The sequence below is a fragment of the Sorex araneus genome, chromosome 6, assembly GCF_027595985.1.
Source record: "Sorex araneus isolate mSorAra2 chromosome 6, mSorAra2.pri, whole genome shotgun sequence".
Lineage (NCBI taxonomy): Eukaryota > Metazoa > Chordata > Mammalia > Eulipotyphla > Soricidae > Sorex > Sorex araneus.
Window position 1 is genome coordinate 129,091,299 of NC_073307.1, and position 18,333 is coordinate 129,109,631.

The 18,333-nt window shown below is 44.3% G+C and overlaps 1 protein-coding gene across 1 annotated transcript in view; it reads right to left on the bottom strand.

Annotated features, from left to right (window-relative positions):
* LGR4 (leucine rich repeat containing G protein-coupled receptor 4) overlaps positions 1-18,333 on the bottom strand; it is a 126,453-nt gene that overhangs the window by 61,912 nt on the left and 46,208 nt on the right. The window lies entirely within an intron of this gene.

An 18,333-nucleotide genomic window follows, 5' to 3' on the forward strand; every position in this document is an offset into this window, starting at 1 on the left:
CTGCATCGATAGTACAGTGGTTAGGGTGTTTGCCTTGCACACAGCCAACCTGGATTCGATTCCCAGCATCCCATATGGTCCCCTGAGCACCGCCAAGAGTAATTCTTGAGTGCATGAGCCAGGAGTAACCCCTGTGCAATGCCAGGTGTGACCCTCTCCCCCAAAAAAAGGAAGAAGCAAGAAAAATGAGCTCACAAGACAGACATGGGCAAGAGTCAAAATTTAGCTTCAGGATGCAATGCTTAGAAAAGAGGGGGAGAAATGTAATCTTTTCTTATAAATATCTGTAATTCAGAAACATAACCAGATCTGTCTCCCCATTTAATTATGTTTAGAAAATATCTCGAGCTTTACTACAAAGCTAAGGGGCATAGGGCATATTCCAATACTCTAGGTACAGGCTTGATACAAATAAATACATGGATAGATAGTCCAGGACTTGATAAAGGAGACTTGCAGCAAGGAAGATTGCTTAAGTCACTGTTACGGACGAAAAAAATCAAAATGTAGCTGTACGCCAGCCATATTTTTTTGCAAAACTTTATAGGACCTCCAGGTAACAACTGTAAGTGCATTTCACTTTTGTCTATGAACAGAAGCAGGCTGGAGACAAGTGTATACATGACAGGTATGCAGCTCATTTCCAGTTTTTCCTTAGAGAGGCAGCAGAAAGGAGAGAAGGCACTTGATGATATAACTCCACAATTAACTAGTTCAAACAGCTTTTTAAAAAAAATGTTATTAACCATTTCCTTCTTCCCTGGCAGCTGCCTGCTGAACCAGCTTTCTCCTGCCGCACTTGCCGTGGACACCAGAAAGACAGGCAAGATAGGGCCTCTCCAGAGGCACCATCAGGGCCAGCATGCTTTGCAGGTTTCTCTGCACCTAGGCTGGTGTCAAAGTCTGTAGCTAAGCTCTTAGGTACCTGCTTTCTAGAAATCACCAGGAACTTCCTATGTGTGACCTGGCCATAACTCATTGGATTAGAGGAAACAGAGAATTTGGGCACATCGAAGTCAGCTAACAATGAAAATACTTATCACTGTGACTTCAGTAGGTCAAATTCCCCTTTTTGTAAGATTTTTGTGGGGGGTGGGGGCAGGTTGGGGCCACCTCATCTGTGTTCCCAACTCTGGACTTGGTGTCACTCCCATCAGTGGTCTGGGGACCAAGCAGTGCCGGGAATTCAACTCATTCCTCCTGAATGCAAAGCATATACTCAGCCCATTGAGCTATCTCTTCAAGTCCTCACATTTCTTTTTTTTTTAATTTATTAATTTTTTTGCCTTTTGGGGTCACACCCAGCGATGGTCAGAGGTTACTCCTGGCTTTGCACTCAAGGAGTTACTCCTGGCGGTGCTTGGGGATCCATGTGGGAAGCTGGGAATCAAACCCGGGTCAGCCGCATGCAAGGCAAATGCCCTACCTGCTGTACTATCGCTCCGGCCCAAGTCCTCACATTTCTTTAAGGGAGGCGATACTTTTAATCCCAACGTGTGCCCCTTCACCCCTTCTGTTCTCTCCCAAACACTGAGACACGGAATTTGGATCCCTTCTTACTCAGTCTTCTCCCAGCCGATTCAGGAATCTCTCTGATTTGGGAATATCTATCAAATGATAAGAAGACCCAGAAAAATCTCACTTAGCAAACGGGAAAGCGCAGCTCACCAAGGCCACCTAACGAGAGACATTATCAGAAAACTGAACTCCAGAGTCTGCTTCCGCAGGATGATCTGAATCCCGCAAGTCTCTCCAGTGGTGTTCCAAACACAGAGCAAAGCCTCTGTCCTATGGTCAAAAAGTGGGTCTATCCCCCAAGGAACTCGGTGCAATAAATTCAGTCATTCTCAGGAAAAACTATGTTGAACTTTGTCCTAGGACCACAGAGATTTGCCGGCATCCCAAAATTGTCTAACATAGAAAACAACTCAAATTCTACTGAAGATAATGCACAAACAAAACAAAACCGATATTTTTCTCAAGAAATGATTACAATGGAAAAAAATTATCTAATGATGCCTTTTCGGCAGGTCTGACTGTTGGGGAAAACTCCAAATAATAATGGTGGGTCTTTTCTTGAAATATTGAGTCTGATCAAAGTGGAGAGAGTAAAGTGAAAATCACCTGCCACATAGGCAGGGAGAGGGGTGGGATGGGGGGTATACTGGGGCTCTTGGTGGTGAAAGGATGAGTGTTTGATTATTTTATGACCGAGACTTAAACTGGAAAGCTTTGTAACTGTTCTCACAGTGATTCAAAAAATAAAGAAATAAGGAGCTGGGGCGATAGCACAGCGGGTAGGGCATTTGCCTTGCATGCGGCCGACCCAGGTTCAATTCCCGGCATCCCATATGGTCCCCCGAGCTCTGCCAGGGGTAATTCCTGAGTGCAGAGCCAGGAGTGACCCCTGTGCATCGCCAGCTGTGACCCAAAAAAGAAAAATAAATAAATAAAAATTTTTTAGAAAAAGAAATGATTATAATGGAAAGCAGGCCTTGCTGTTCTCTCACTCTCCCGTATGGCAATCTCGCGGGTGGGGGGAGCCTTTTATTTTTCAAAGTAAGACCCTAGAGGGCGGGAGCGATGGCACAGCGGGTAGGGCGTTTGCCTTGCATGTGGCCGACCTGGGTTCAATCCCCGGCATCCCATATGGTCCTCCAAGTACTGCCAGGAGTAATTCCTGAGTGTAAAGCCAGGAGTAACCCCTGTGCATCTCCAGGTGTGACCTGACAAAAAAAAAAAAAAACTAAAAAACTGCACTTGAGGTAATGCAGTTATAGTAGTGCTAATATTAATGCTTGTGATATATATCAAGTTACTGCACCTCCACCACCAAGAAGTGCCAAGACACTCTATGGCTGTCTTTATGTCACTTACATCCACCTAACACTCTCGTACCTCTCAACCCCTCCTCCTGTCACCTAAGCAACCTCAGTGCTATAGTCACTTCCAAGGGTTTGTTATCAGTGTACCATCATCTTTTTAAAAATAATTTCCATGGGGTGCGCATCCTACCTGATGAAATACACAAGGTTTCTTTTAGGGGGGAAAAAAACATGTTTCATTTAGGGAAAAATGAAAAATTTACTTTAACATACTCTTTAACAACTACTTTTTCTGTCACAAAACTGAGTTATTCCCACTGGAAACACATTAGGCTTTAATCAATAAAAGCATTCCAAGGAACACACACAACTTCAGACCATGCTGGTGGGCAAAATAAAAGGATAAGTAGAGAATCTGAAACAAAATTAGACATTTTTTTTGGTCACATATACTCCCTCAAAGAGAGAAAGGACAGTGATAATAGAAACGTGTTCATAACTCTCCAAAGTGAGGCACTGCGTGAGAGTGACACACCTGAATTCAGGTGAGTATCACAGTAACAGAAAAACTTATTAATTGCCTCCCCAGAAAAAGGCCCTTAATTAGAGAGAATTTATTCTTCACTGTTCTCTGCATTCTGATTTTTAAAAACACATGCACCTATGTAATTCTCCCGGGGATTTTTTTTTTCCTTCCCCTCGAAGTAACAAGACATAACAGGTATTTCGCTGTGAGCTATAAATGCAATTAGTGGGACTCCGTATTTACAAACTAAATGTGTGTTAAACACATGGTGAGGTTTTGTTTCAAAGCTTCAGTCTCAGGAACAACCCTTGCTTCCAAAGTGTTCTGAATCTCACAACCTGGAGAGGTTCTACCCTTTGGAAGTGTTTTCCCTGCATCCTTCCCAGAGCTTAGCTCCTGAAACGTTTGTGAGTAAGCTTGCAAAAGGAAAAGAAAAGAACAGAAAAAAGGTAAAATAAAGGGGTGTGCTACAAGATGTTATCTCCAGAGAAGCTCTGGAAACATGTGGTTACAGAATATAAGGTGGGTGGGTACTCATTTAAAATAATGACGGCTAATGGTGATAAACAGCCTACAGACAGCCTCAAGAGTGGATTCCAGACCTGACATCACCAGCACCAGCAAGATAGCTCAGGGCTTCTGAGGCATGTGAGGGGTGATGACTTGCCTAACAATTTACAAATGGAGGGCCTATGCCAATGATTACAAATATATGAAGCCCATCCACCATTTAAGTTATTAAAATCCTAAGAGAAAGAAACCTGTCTGCAGCTTTCTCAGCTAGAAGATACACAGCCACGTCAATGTCTTCACATTTGTCGGAGCAGCACCAGCTTACCAGTAAATCTGTAATTAAACCCAGCAATTTGCTCACCTGGGTTCCTACAGAGATCTGAATATAACACAGGAAATCAAAAATTACACAAAGTCTAGGCATCACCAACTCACAAACAGCTCTTGAAGGGGAATTTCAGGAGCACCTCTGAGCTTACTTGGAGCGAACCTGGCGCAGGCAGAAACAGCCAGGTGTAAGAGCCAGCCAGCTGGGCCAAGGTTTGCCTGCGAATTCACTGGGATCCTGCAAAGCTAAGTTGTTGGTCTTTTCTGAAATCCAGTTCCTTAGAAAGACTGGAGGTAATATAACTAAAGTTTGCTGGGGAGATAAGAAAATGTCAGGTCACATTTAAGAAGTTAACTAAGTAACAGTTATTTTCTTATCAGCATCTGTATTTTTGGGGGCAGGGGAACCAACAAGCCAGCCTTCCTTCCTTCCTTCCTTCCTTCCTTCCTTCCTTCCTTCCTTCCTTCCTTCCTTCCTTCCTTCCTTCCTTCCTTCCTTCCTTCCTTCCTTCCTTCCTTCCTTCCTTCCTTCCTTCCTTCCTTCCTTCCTTCCTTCCTTCCTTCCTTCCTTCCTTCCTTCCTTCCTTCCTTCCTTCCCAGAAAGAAACCTCTGGAACACAGACATAAAACCAGGAGTGAAACTATGAAACTAGATTCTTAACTAGGAGGTAAAGATTTTCAGCTCCAAGAGTCCTTTGAGATAAAATATTCATTTAAAAAAAATTTAAATGCCTGAAACTCTGCTTTCAACAGATTTTCAGAGCACAGAGAGTAAATTAAAATTTTTTTAATTTTTTTTTCCACTTTGTGGGTCACACCCAGAGATGCACAGGGGTTATTCCTGGCTCATGCACTCAGGAATTACTCCTGGCGATGCTCGGGGGACCATATGGGATGCTGGGAATTGAACCCGGGTTGGCCGAGTGCAATGCAAACGCCCTGCCTGCTGTGCTATTGCTCCAGCCCCAAATTAATAATTTTTGAGCTGGAGAGAGGGTACAGTGGGTAAGGTGCTTGCCTTGCACATGCCTTGCACATACCCGACCTGGGTTCAATCCCTGCCATCCCATATGGCCTCCTGGAATAATTCCTGAGTCCAGAACCAGGAGTAACCCCTGAGCATCACTGGGTGTGACACTTCCCCCAAAAAAAATTGAATAAAATTTGCATCCTTATAGAAAAATTTTGGACAGGGAAGACAGGAGTCATTTTCAAAAGGATCAGGTAACTTGAAGAAGCTGAGTGATGAAGCCAAGGATAGGACTTCCAAGCCTAATTAGTAGGGCAAAAATGGGGGGGGGGGGAATGCTTGAATACGTTTTTCCTGTACATATCTGTTCCATAGAAGACTTTTTTTTAATTTAGGTCCCTCTAGGTACACCAACCAGAACGGAGCACATATCACACCCACACATTGCAAATATTGTCCAATTTTTACCAGGAAGGTCAGACATACATAAACACAGCACCCCCCTAGAAAAATACAGCTGACAGCTCAAACATTAGCAGCTGTTGCTCTTAAAATGTAAAGCTTGCAACTGTCTAATAGAAACTGCTAACTCCTCAGTGGTGGTGAAACTCTCATTTTTTCCCCTCATAAAATTCACTACTGCTGAAGCATCTGCAGAGTAAAGAGAACATCATGTTTCAACAAAGAACCTTTTAAAAGTCCCTGTAAAATGCTCCCTAAGCGAGCCCAACCTGTTTGCTGATGACGGCCAAGCATGTGCGGTGCGGTGGGGGGGGGGGGGGGGGCTGCACTGAGCACGCTGGCCAGGTTGGGCCTTCTGCCACAGAGTGACTGCAGCTACAATCTACCGTGATTCACCCAAGGCTCTCTAAATTTGAACAGCTCTCCTGTTTGCACTAAATAGAACTGTTCCATCTGCTGCTACACTGGTGCTCATATCTCAAAGATCACCTGGAAAATTTTATTTATTATTATTATTATTATTATTATTCTTTTGCTTTTTGGGTCACACCTGGCGATGCAAGGAGTTACTCCTGGTTCTGCACTCAGGAATTACACCTGGCGGTGCTCAGGGGACCATATGGGATGCTGAGGATCGAACTCGGGTCGGCCGTGTGCAAAGCAAACGCCCTACCCGCTGTGCTATGGCTCTAGCCCCTCACCTGGAAAATTTTAAAAGTGACTAAGTGACATGCGGCTTGTAGCAAATGTGGGGTTTTCTAATACGCTCTCAAGAAAATGGTGGGAAGGCTTCTGAACACAGCTCTTGGGAATAATGCGCCTCCATGAATTTTCTGGAATCTTTTATAATCAATGAAATATTTCAGGCCAATGTCCATCCACAACATATAATGCAGAATGCCAAAATTCTAATCAAAGCTGACAGTCTTTTTCTTTTCTGGCTTCGTTTCCTATCTATGGACAGGTGATCTTTTTCTTTCTCTCTTTACTATAATGGCAAAAATAACCCATGTTGGGACCGGAGCGATAGCACAGTGGGTAGGGCGTTTTTTGCCTTGCATGCGGCCGACCCGGGTTCGATCCCCGGCATCCCATATGGTCCCCCAAACACCACCAGGAGTAATTCCTGAGTGCAAAGCCAGGAGTGACCCCTGAGCATCGCTGGGTGTGACCCTCCCCCCCCAAAAAAAGCAAAACAACCAACAACAACAAAAAAATAACCCATGTTGATTCTCTCTCTATATATATATGTGTGTGTGTGTGTGTGTGTGTGTATGTGTGTGTGTGTGTGTGTATGTATGTATACATGTAAATAACCAATCCAGGGGCTGGAGCAATAATACAGAAGGTAGGACATTTGCCTTATATGCAACTTACCAGGGTTAGATCCCCAGCATCCTGTTTGGTCCCCAGAGTACCACCAGGAGTAATTCCTGAGCATAGAGCCAGGAGGGACCCTCCCTGAACACTGCTGGGGATGACTCCCAAACAAATAAACTAACCAATCCCATTTTACAGGCATTGGTTCAGATTATTTTTCTACACATGGTTTATATTCTTGCAAACATTAAATCACATAGCTCTGAAAATATCTTTTTCTTGGCCGTGGGTAGAGCGTTTGCCTTGCATGCAGCCGACCTGGGTTCGATTCCTCTGCCCCTCTCGGAGAGCCTGGCAAGCTACCGAGAGTATCTCGCCTGCACAGCAGAGCCTGGCAAGCTACCTGTAGCATATTCAATATGCCAAAAACAGTAACAACAAGCCTCACAATAGACATTACTGGTGCCTGCTCAATGAACAACGGGACGGGACAAGAGTGACAGTGACAGTGAAGATTCTTAGGCTGTAAAATGAAAAACATTTTTGATCTGTTTTCCCCCTTGAGGGGGTGAGGGAAGGTGGGGAGGGAGGAGGAGTGGTGAGCCACACTACCCCACTACCCAGTGATGCTCAGGGGTCATTCCTGGCTCTGTGCTTAGAATGGCCCATGGCAGGGCTCAGAAACCATATATGGTTCTGGGGATTCACACCAGAGTCAGCCACACAGAAGGCAAACATTTAATGATTCCCACACCCCTGACCATATCTTTTAGTGACACTGTAAATATCCAAGCTTAACTCTCTCAGCTCTTCTTGGCAGGCCAGTCACAGGTGGGATTGGAAAGTCTTTGTTAGTAGAGGCTGCCATGCCAGAAGGAAAAGAGATTAATTAAGGATTTTCCTTTACAAAAGAAAAGGAAATATCCTGTTACCCTGTTACCCAGCTTACAGACATTTATGAAAGCACCCAGCATCCACATCTGTGCAGGGGACTGCACTAAGCTAGAGAGCCTTCTACATCCTTACTGAGTACGGCTCTTTCTCTTTGCAATCAGATCGATCAGTCCACTCTGTGTGTGTGTGTGTGTGTGTGTGTGTGTGTGCTTTTTCTTTTCAATCAAATCGATCAGTCCACTCTGTGTGTGTGTGTGTGTGTGTGTGTGTGTGTGTGTGTGTGTGTGAGAGAGAGAGAGAGAGAAAGAGGAGGGGGGAAGGGGGGTATTGGGGAAAATTGGACCACACCTGGTGGTGCTCAGGACTGATTCTCGACTGTGCTCAGGTGTCACTCCTGGCAGTGCTTGGGGGTCCGTGTGTGGTGCTGCAGATTGAACCGGAGGCTGGGGTTGGCTCTGTGCAAGACAGGCGCCTGACTATCTCCCCAGCCCCAGTCCATATTTTTAGTTGCTATTGTTGTTTAAGATAGAGCAGTATCCAATTTTTATTTATCTGTGTCATTTTTGTTCCAAACCCCATGATAGGCAGGGGCTATTCCTAGCTCAGGGGTCAATCCTGGCAGTGCTTGGGGATGGTATATGGTTCCAAGAACAGAAACTGCACCTCACACAGAACAGAATGTGCACGTGGCATGATGAGTAATCTCCCCAGTCCCTTAAATGCACTTTATTAAAATGCATTACTGCAAGCTGGAGAGATAGTTTTAACAGACAGTTCAGCCCTGAGCACCAAGCTGGGAGCAGCCCCAAACAACACTACATGTGGCCGCCAAACCAAAAATAAATAAATAAAAAACACCTCTGCATTGTGAATGGAGGACAAGTATGTATATGTGAAGACACAGCTCTTTAAACTGCAGAAATAGGGCCCAAACAGTGTGCATTCTATTTTAGTCAGCTATTGCTCTAGGGACTAGAGCGATAGCACAGCAGTAGGGCGTTTGCCTTCCACGCGGCCGACCCGGGTTCGATTCCTTCGTCTCTCTTGGAGAGCCCAGCAAGCTACCGAGTATCCTGCCTGCACGGCAGAGTCTGGCAAGCTACCCATGGCTTATTCGATATGCCAAAAATAGTAACAAGTCTCACAATGGAGACATTACTGGTGCCCTGTCGAGCAAATCGATGAACAATGGGAAAACAGTGCTACAGTGCTACAGTGCTATTGCTCCAGAGATTTTTTTTCCCCCTGACTTTACATGTTTCAGCATTTTGCTAGACTCCAACGAGATGTCACGACAGACACCCCAAGAATGCCATGTGCAAGATTCCCACGACTGTTCTAGGCAGCAGGGGAATTTGGCCCCACACTCTCTGGCATCTCCCCCGATGCTTCAAGCACAGAGTCTCAGTGCTTCGTGGCAGAGAAGAATCCAGAAACTGGCTGCTCTGAAGCCTTACAACTCTTCCCAGCATAACTGCTACAACCATACTGACACTTAAAAAATAAATGTTAATTATATGGTGGAGAAGAGTTATCATCTTGTAAAGTCATTATCTATTTAAGGTACTTGAACGGCCTAGTCTATAATCTTCCTAACACAAGTGAGGGGGAAATGGCAGCCCCAAAACTTAAAATAAATGACATGAAAACGTTTATTAAAAAAATCAAAACTTTTGGCAGGGCCAAAGAGATAACTTGGAGGCTGGAGCACATGCATTGGGGAGGCCTGGATTCAATCCTCAGCACCACATGGTCCCCCCAGCACCATGGGAAGCAGCCCCCTCAGCCCCCCTGGAGCACACACACTAGCTGGGAGGAGGCCCTGAGCACGCAGGGCCTGGCCCAAAAATCAAACGGAAACCCAAAACTGAACACTCTGCATAGAAGCTTTGAGACTGTTTATTTCATCTTATGATGATCAATCTTCACTGGCTCTACACCTCTATTTTAAGTGCCTCTCACAAATTTTTCATTTTAAAGATCTGGGAGTGGGGAGGGGGATGCTCAAAGACTGTCAGAGACCTGAGTGACGGTACAGCGGACAGAGCAGCTGCCTTGCATGTGGCTGACCTGGGCTCCATCTCTGGCATCTCATCTGTCCCCTGAGCCCCACAGGAGTGACCTCTGAGTGCAGAGCCAAGCGTACGTCCTGAGTACTGCTGGTGATGACCCCAAAACCCAAAGGAAAATTTTTTCAAGAGTTTTACCATTATTAAGAAAATGAAAAGACACAAAATATACTGGAAGAAAATATTTGCAATGGGGCTGAAGAGAAAGTGAGGTGTTAGGTGCTTGCCTTGATTTGAACCCTGTCACCATAGGTGGGCCCCTGAGCCTGCCAGATATGACACCTGAACACAGAGCCAGGAGTAAACCCAGGGCACAGCTGAATGTGGCCCAAAACCAAGGGGGTAAAAAATAGGAGGTTGGGGGGGTTTGTAAAAGAGTACACTATATATGCAAATCACCTTATCAGGAAGTCTGGGAGATGGCCCCATGGTTTGGAAAGTCTGCCTGACAGGCACAGGATCCTATGTTTGGGCGCTGGTGTAGCCATATATGCTGAGCGTGATCTTGGCAGCTCTGCAGCCAGAGACCCGTGGTGTTGCCATTTCTGGCTGCACCATAGCCAGTACTGTGTGAGCACCCAAACCAAAAGGGTACAACACCACTAAATGGCTCATAAGCACCATGGCCACATGCCACTAAAAGATGTGCGACCCCCCTCTCCCCACTACAGAACACCTGTTGGGAGAAGCACGGCATCTCCCCACGATGACCGAGCTCAGCAGAGCAGGTGTGGGCACCACCGCTGAGGATCGGGATCCCTGTAGAGCACATGTGCAAGCAGCACCGCTGGCAGAGGGCTGTCTTCAGTGAGCTGGGACCAGATGCACAACCTCACACAGCACTGCTACGACAGCGGGTGCCAGATGTGTGAGCCACTCCCGCTGATCACAGTGACAACACAGAAAAGGGGCGTGGGGGAGAAAGAGGCAAAGACAGGATGAGGCTAAAGATATACTGGAGAAAGAACGCTCAGATCTCAGCAAGAAAATTAATCTGATTTCCAAAGGGGCACAAAGATTGGAGCAGTTATTCCACTCAAGCAGATGACACAGATAACGACAACAGAAAGACATAAAAAGACAACAGATGTTCATTATTAGAGCAATGCAAATTATATCCTAGTGAAATGTCACACAGCTCTCCGACTGATTAAAATGCGAAATAATACTACTAATAATAGCTGGCATTGCCAAATGCTGGTGAAGATGTGGCACAACTGGAATCCTTATACACTGCCGGTGGGAACACACAATGGTATAGCCACTCTGCAAACACAGTGTAGGAGTATCGTAAAACAGAAAACACTTATGACCACATCAGTAGGTATCATCGACATCAACTAAACACAACTTGAATATTCTTCAACTGATAAACAAGTAAGCCAATCCGAGTATACCAACATCGAGTATACAAAATCGAGCAAGTACTCAAGAACATAAAGCGTGGTTCACTGCTGATACAAAAAAACAGCATTGATGAATCTCAAACATCTACCCACAGTGAAAGAAGCCAGGCCCAAAGGGCTGCATATAGTAATAGTTGCATTTATCTGACCTGGCAAGGCAAGCCTTTAGATAAAGGGAGGAGACCAGGATGGATGGTAAAGAGCTGAGGAGACAGACCAGGAGAAAGCTTGGTTTTTATAAGGCACCCGAAAAACTTTTGGAATCATGGAAATGTTCTAAATCTGTTTTGGCAGTGGCTACGTGATTATCTAAACACCTAATACATTTACCTAATAATTTCTAATTAATTTACTTAAATAATTTTTCCAGATGGAAACTAATATGTAGGATGACCTCCAATAAATAGGAACATATTATGATCTGACCTCCTTACTTGTCCCTCCATGGGAGAAAGCAAATGAGTTAATGACTAGAAGTTCTTGTTCCAGCCCTATCCCAAATCAAAAAATGTCACCCACTTTACTGAGCACCGACTAGGTTTTCAGGAAACCTACAGTTTGCATTTTGGTATTCCAGCCTCTGTGATCTACGTGGCAGCACTGCCATGAGCCTCTTTTATTTTCCTTTTATTGAGCACCTTCCTACTAGGTCTATACAAGTGTTGGGCACTGAGTATATGAAAGGAGACAGTGTAGGGCAACAAGAAAGCTCCAAGTAAGCACTACGACACAGGTCACAACACAGCAAGGGCCAACAATCAGCCAACCTTGGCGCTGGACAAAGGCTTCCAGAGGCAGGGCAGCTCTGCTGACATGTAAGGGACAGAGCCCGCTGGAGAGAGGCATTCTTGCAATCTGAGATCCCACTCATTAGGTTGGTGATGTTTCCTCGCAGAGATGCAAGGCTCATGCTGAGCAGGATAATGCATCAGTCAAGGCAATCTTGCTCACTCACTGGGGGGTGCTTGGCATCTCAGTTCCTCTGGCACACTTAATCAGTGCAACCCAAAGCCTTCCCCAAAGCCTTTCAGCCTACCTGTGATGTTGGCAGTTAGAAAGGAATGTGAAATCTACAGAGCCAGTGCTCAATCCCATTTAAAAAAAAATACAAGAAATAGAATAAACGGTGGGTATCAATGTTCAATGTAGCACGTAGGAACAAGGCAAAGATTGATTGAGACCTGAGGGAATAGCCCAGTGGCCTAGAGTGCATACCTTACAGGTATAAGGCTAGGAGTTCCATCTCCGGTGCCAACAACCCCTACAGCGAATGCGATCCTGCTGTTTTTGCCTGGCAATTGCACAGTCTAGGATGCCTGGCACCACAAAGGACTCTGTGTTGCACTGTAATCCGGTGTGTGTGAGCACCGGAAATAAAAAGGGTTTGCCACAACTGAAAAGGATGTGGGGAGCAACCCGGGCTGGACGTGTGACCTTCAGAAAGCATGTGTTTGAGCCGCAGTGCTACTGATGAGCACTTCAACCAGAATGTGAGTAGCACACTCCCAAGGAGTACACAACTGAAGGGGTGCAGACCCCAGCAAACCTCACAGACAATGAAACAGGCACGACAGCCAGCCTGGTAGGCTCCCCGTGGCCAGCACCACCACTAAATGCGAACCAAGCAGTGTGACTCACTATGAGAGTAAAGGGAAGGGGGTGATAAATAGCTACAAAATATTAAACTATGGGGGCCAGAGAGAGGGTACAGTGGGCCGGGTGCTTGCCTTGCACACAGCTGGTCTCATTCGATTCCTGGCTCTGTATACGGTCCCTTGAGCACCACTGAGAATAATCCCTAAGTGCAGAGCCAGCAGTAGGCCCTGAGCACTGCCGGATGCGACCCAAAAGCCAAAACCAAATTTTAATTAAAACATAAAATACTATAATGTAACTCTCACAATACATGTTTCTAAAAAGGATAGAATCTGTTTCACAGGACTTAGGACAATGATTGGTTCATGACGTACTACATCAACTGGCTTCATAGGGAAAAAGTGGGAAGCCTCTGAATGAGAAAACTTATTTGGAAAAGAAGGTGCCTTCCAGACACAGGGAATCTTACATGTGAAAGCAAGATCAAATGAGATAAAACTGGAGTGCTCAAAGAGATGACGGTGCCAGAATGGATGCCTCAGAGGCAAAAGGGTTATAAGTGGCAAGTCATGCCACCAGGACAAGCAGAAAAAGTGCATCCACAAAGGCCTGTGACCTCGAGAAATCAGAACTTTATTCTAAAAGCACAGAGAGCTACCAGAGGAAGTTTAAGCATGTCAAGCTTGCTGTAGAAAAATCATTCTGTCAGCAACAAATTACAAAGGAATGAAAGGAGGACAGTTCGGAAGAACAAACCCAGCCCCAGATCTCAGCTTCTTCTACAGTAAAATATTTTGTTCGCACTTCGAAGGTCCTTTCCAAATCTCTCATTATGACTCCAATTTTGGCACTCTCGCTCCTGCACATTCCTTGCATAATTAGTCAAAAATAAGGAACCCAGAGATTCGTGGGCTCTTCTCTCTGTGAAGGAACATCTGCCTGTGTTAGCAAGTGTGTAAGGAGAGACTTAAACATACCCCCTTCAGAATTACAAGAGTTCAGCAATTAAGGAAGACGCATGACTTCATTTTCAAAGGTAATATTTTATGCTGTAATTGTTTATGCTCTCGATGAAGCAATACAGCCTAGGAGACATTTGAGGGTGTGTTCTTCAAGAAAATGCTAACCCTACAAGTTAGAAGAGGGAAAGAACAAAAGATCGGTATGTCAATATCATACCACAAGAAAAGGCATGACTTCAACAGAACCCTTTAAAAAAATAATAGAACTCGTTAGATTAATTCAATATTTTCAAATACTGAAACAAGGCCCACTTGTTTTCAAGGCGCTTTTTTTTTGTTTATTTTAATCTTTTTGAATATTCCACCTTTTATGGAGGCGGGGACATGTTCTAAAGAGAAAAATATAAAATGCTCCAAGTTTGGAGTAAAAAGAACATAGTATTTTTCCATAGTTTGATCATGCCCCCCTCCCCCACCCTGCATCTGGTGACACATGGAGCAGACCAGGGTTAAACTATACAATTCTCTGTCTTAGAGCTACTTAATGGATGTTCTCAGACATTCTTTGGGTGTCAACAGCTGTTCTGGTAACCCTAACAATAACAAAACAGTGCTCATTACCAGCCAAGACACACAGACAAAATGCTATTTCAATAGTCCATTTAATATCAACAAGAAGTATTGTAAGGATTGTCTGGGCAGATTGGAAACACTCAATGACTTCATCCTAGCAGACAAAATGCACTATTCATAAAGAAATCAATCCAACTCCACTTATTGTGGTAAATATTCTAATTAACGAAACGGTTTGTGTTTTATTATGACTACACTTATTAACACCACTGATAGGAAAACATGACTTCATAGACCTTGCCTTTAAACATGCACACCCACGAAAACGTCTGTTTGGACGTGTAATTTTTAAATTTCAGCTCACAACCTATTAATGAATTGTGAAATCATTTTAATAGTCATGGCCAACTTTTTAAAATTGAAATAATAATAATAATAAATCAGAATGCAGCAAGTGGTGTACAAGTAAGGAACTGTTAAAGAAATTTTGCTTTAGCATATTGTTTAGCAAATTTTGCTTGCTCTCCTTCTGGATTGCAAAGCCTCAAATTCATATATGCTATTTATCACAGTCAAAGCCATACATTCAAGAAATTGGCTATTTAAGGCAAACATTACTTATTTTAGGATCTGAATGGGGTCAAAACTAAAGTTATAGAGCTATAATATTATCCCAGTGGATGTGGGAGGTGGGTGGGAGGTGTTGGGTCCTCATGTGGGAGTCTCCATGGGCTACTCCTGGTCCAGAGTGACCCCTGGGAACCATAAGAAGTGCTGAGAATTGAACCTCGCTGCATGTAAGCAAGCGCCTAACATTCAGTACTCTCTCTGCTCAGTCCAGTAAATTTTGTAAACTTGAAAGCGCCATCATTTCATCCAAATCCCCGCATTCATATTTACGTGGCACTAGCATTCTAAAGTGGGCAAATACCATGTAAATGGGTACGACTTAGACTCACGAACCATTCAAAAGACTTTATTACACTATAACTTTCAACTGTTTCAATGGTACTAGAGATTGTTTAGTAGAATTAGCTAACTTGGCAACCTTGGGGTCTGTTGGAGTCTTTACACACTTTTTCACTTATAATGCACATACATAAATAATCTGACAAACCGTGCTTAGATACTGCAATGAGTTAAAAGTCCAGAAAGAGACATACAAATGGAGCTGGGGCGAGTATAGTGGGTAGGGAGCTTGCCTTGCATGCATTCAACATGGGTTCCAACCCTGGCATCCCATACGATCCCCTGAGCCTACCAGAATAATTCCTGAGTACAGAGCCAAGAGTGTAACCCCTGAGCATCACAGGATGTAACCCCAAAACTTAACAAAAAAAAAAAAGAAAAAGATCGTCTACCCTGAAGACTGCTCAACATGCTGAAGTGCACGGTTCACATGCAAGAGGTTCAGATTCAGTCCCAGCACCAGCACCATGGGCCTCTGAGGACCGCCAGTCAGCAAGCCCTGAGCCCCTAGCTGGTAGTAGCTCTGAAGCACCACCAGGTATAGGCCAAAACAGAAGACAAAAATGAATTTATACAGGCCGCAGTAATAATACAGTGGGTGGGAACTAGTCTTGCACACAGGCAACCTAGGTTCAATCCCTGGCACCATAAGTAGTCCCAGATACCTGCCAGGAGTGATTGCAGAGCCAGGAGTAAGCACTGAGCACCACTGGGTGTGGTCCAAAAAATAATTTATACTCCAATAAACATCTTTTAAAGTTCTAGATTCCAATGGGACTCCCAACCCTCTCTCCACAAACACACACACACATACACACACACACACACACACACACACACACACACACACACACACACACACACACACACACACACACACACACACCCCCTGCCAGCACTGTTTGTATATCCAAATATCCAATAATCGTCCTGGACAAGAGATGTTCCACTTTCCAAGACACCTAGGCACTGATACATCATTACACTGAGACAAAAGGAAAATTTGAAATTATGGGAAGACCAGCTGCCAACAGCCAAGGCCTGGAATTAGAGGCAGGCCCTCTGTGACTTCACCACCACTGATAACGCAAGCTTTGTGGGGCAGCTGCTTTCCATCAGGCCACCAAGCATGTATTACCCTTCCAAATATGCATGACACTCTCCCCTGGCCCCCTCCCATAGCCGTTTTTTTTTTAAAGGCTAATAAAAAGTATTCTACCCTTAAAGGAATGACTCAAAAGCGTAACTAGTATGACTCAATCATTTCTGTTGACTCTGAGACAACAGACATTGATAATGATGGTTTACAGAAAGCAAGCTGATATATTCCCTTGGGAATGACTTACAACTCATTGAAATCACTAAAATTTAAGCATCCTGAAAGAAGCTATGCAACCAATTGTGAAATCGTACTGAATCTTTAAGAACAAAGATTCTCAAACCCAGTCTTTTTCAGTTCTAGACAGTTCCATTTGTGACAAGTCTTGAAATTCCATAAAGTCCCAGAAATGGGCTGAGATAGCATTGTGGGTTGGGCACCAGCCTTGCATGTGGCTGCCCCAGGTTCAATTTCTGGCACCCCATATGGTTCCCCTCCCAGAGTCTCACCAGGAGCCATCCCTTGAAGACCACCAAAAAAAACAACCCCACAAACAAAAAAAAATCCTCTCTCTCTCTCTTTCTCTCTCCCTCTCACACACAAAAAAGAACCTCTCTCTTCTCTCTCTAAACCCTTTCTCTCTCTCCCTCTCTCACACACACAAAAAAACCTCCCTCTTCTCTCCCCACCCTCTCTCTTTCTCTCTCTCCATCCCCCCCCACTGGTCCCCCCCCCATCCCAGCTGTGGTTCCTGTTGCTAGACGCTGAGCCAGGATTCTAGCATGTAAACTATTCACTCAACCCATTAACTTATCTCTCCAGCCCTTCAATTCCTTTCCATTTGTGCAACAAATTTGGTCGATGTGGCACTTTGTTATACCATGAAATTTCTTTCCTAAAAAGAGACTAGGAACTCCAAAACCCAGTTACTAACTTTAAGATGTTCATCTAAGAAAAGCCCTTCCAACTTAGCACTGACTTGATATTTTGTTGAAACAATTTTATTACTAAATAAGCAGGCAAGAAATGATGTCTTGGGACTGAAGAGACAGTACAGAAAGTAGGGCACTTGCCATGCACGAAGCCAATCCAAGTTTGATCCCTGGCAACTCATATGGTCACTCCAGTCTTGCCAGGGCAGTGATCCCTGAATGCAGAGCCAGGGGTAAGCCCTGAGCACCGCAGAGTGTGGCCCAAAAAGGAAAGAAAAAAAAAAAGGTGTCTTATGAAACAAACTCCAACAAGCCAGAGAATATTTCATTCCTCCAACTCCCAGTGAAACCAGATTGTCCCCTCCTTCCTCTCCCCCCTCCCTCCCCCTCCCTTTTCCCTCTCCCTCAAGAACTTAACTACAATTAAAGAATGCAAGATTGGGAGGCCAAGTAAGATACTAATAAGGAGGAAAACAATATATTCTAGTCTGTCTGCGATTATCCCAGTTTACGTTTATTGTATTATTGTATTTATTGTAAGAAAAAGTACAGTCCTCCCACATCCAAAAGAGAAAAAGCAACCGGTGTTGGCGTGGATGTGGGGAGAAAGGGACTCTCCTTCACTGCTGGTGGGAATGTCGACTGGTTCCGCCCTTTCGGAAAACAGTTTGGACGATTCTCAAAAAATTAGAAATTGAGCTCCCATTTGATCTAGCAATACCACTCCTGGGAATATATCCAGAAAGGCAAAAAAGTATAGTCGAAATGACATCTGCACTTGTATATTCATTGCTGTACTGTTTACAATAGCCAAAATCTGGAAAAAACCTGAGTGCCCGAGAACAGATGACTGGTTAAAGAAACTTTGGTACATCTACACAATGGAATAC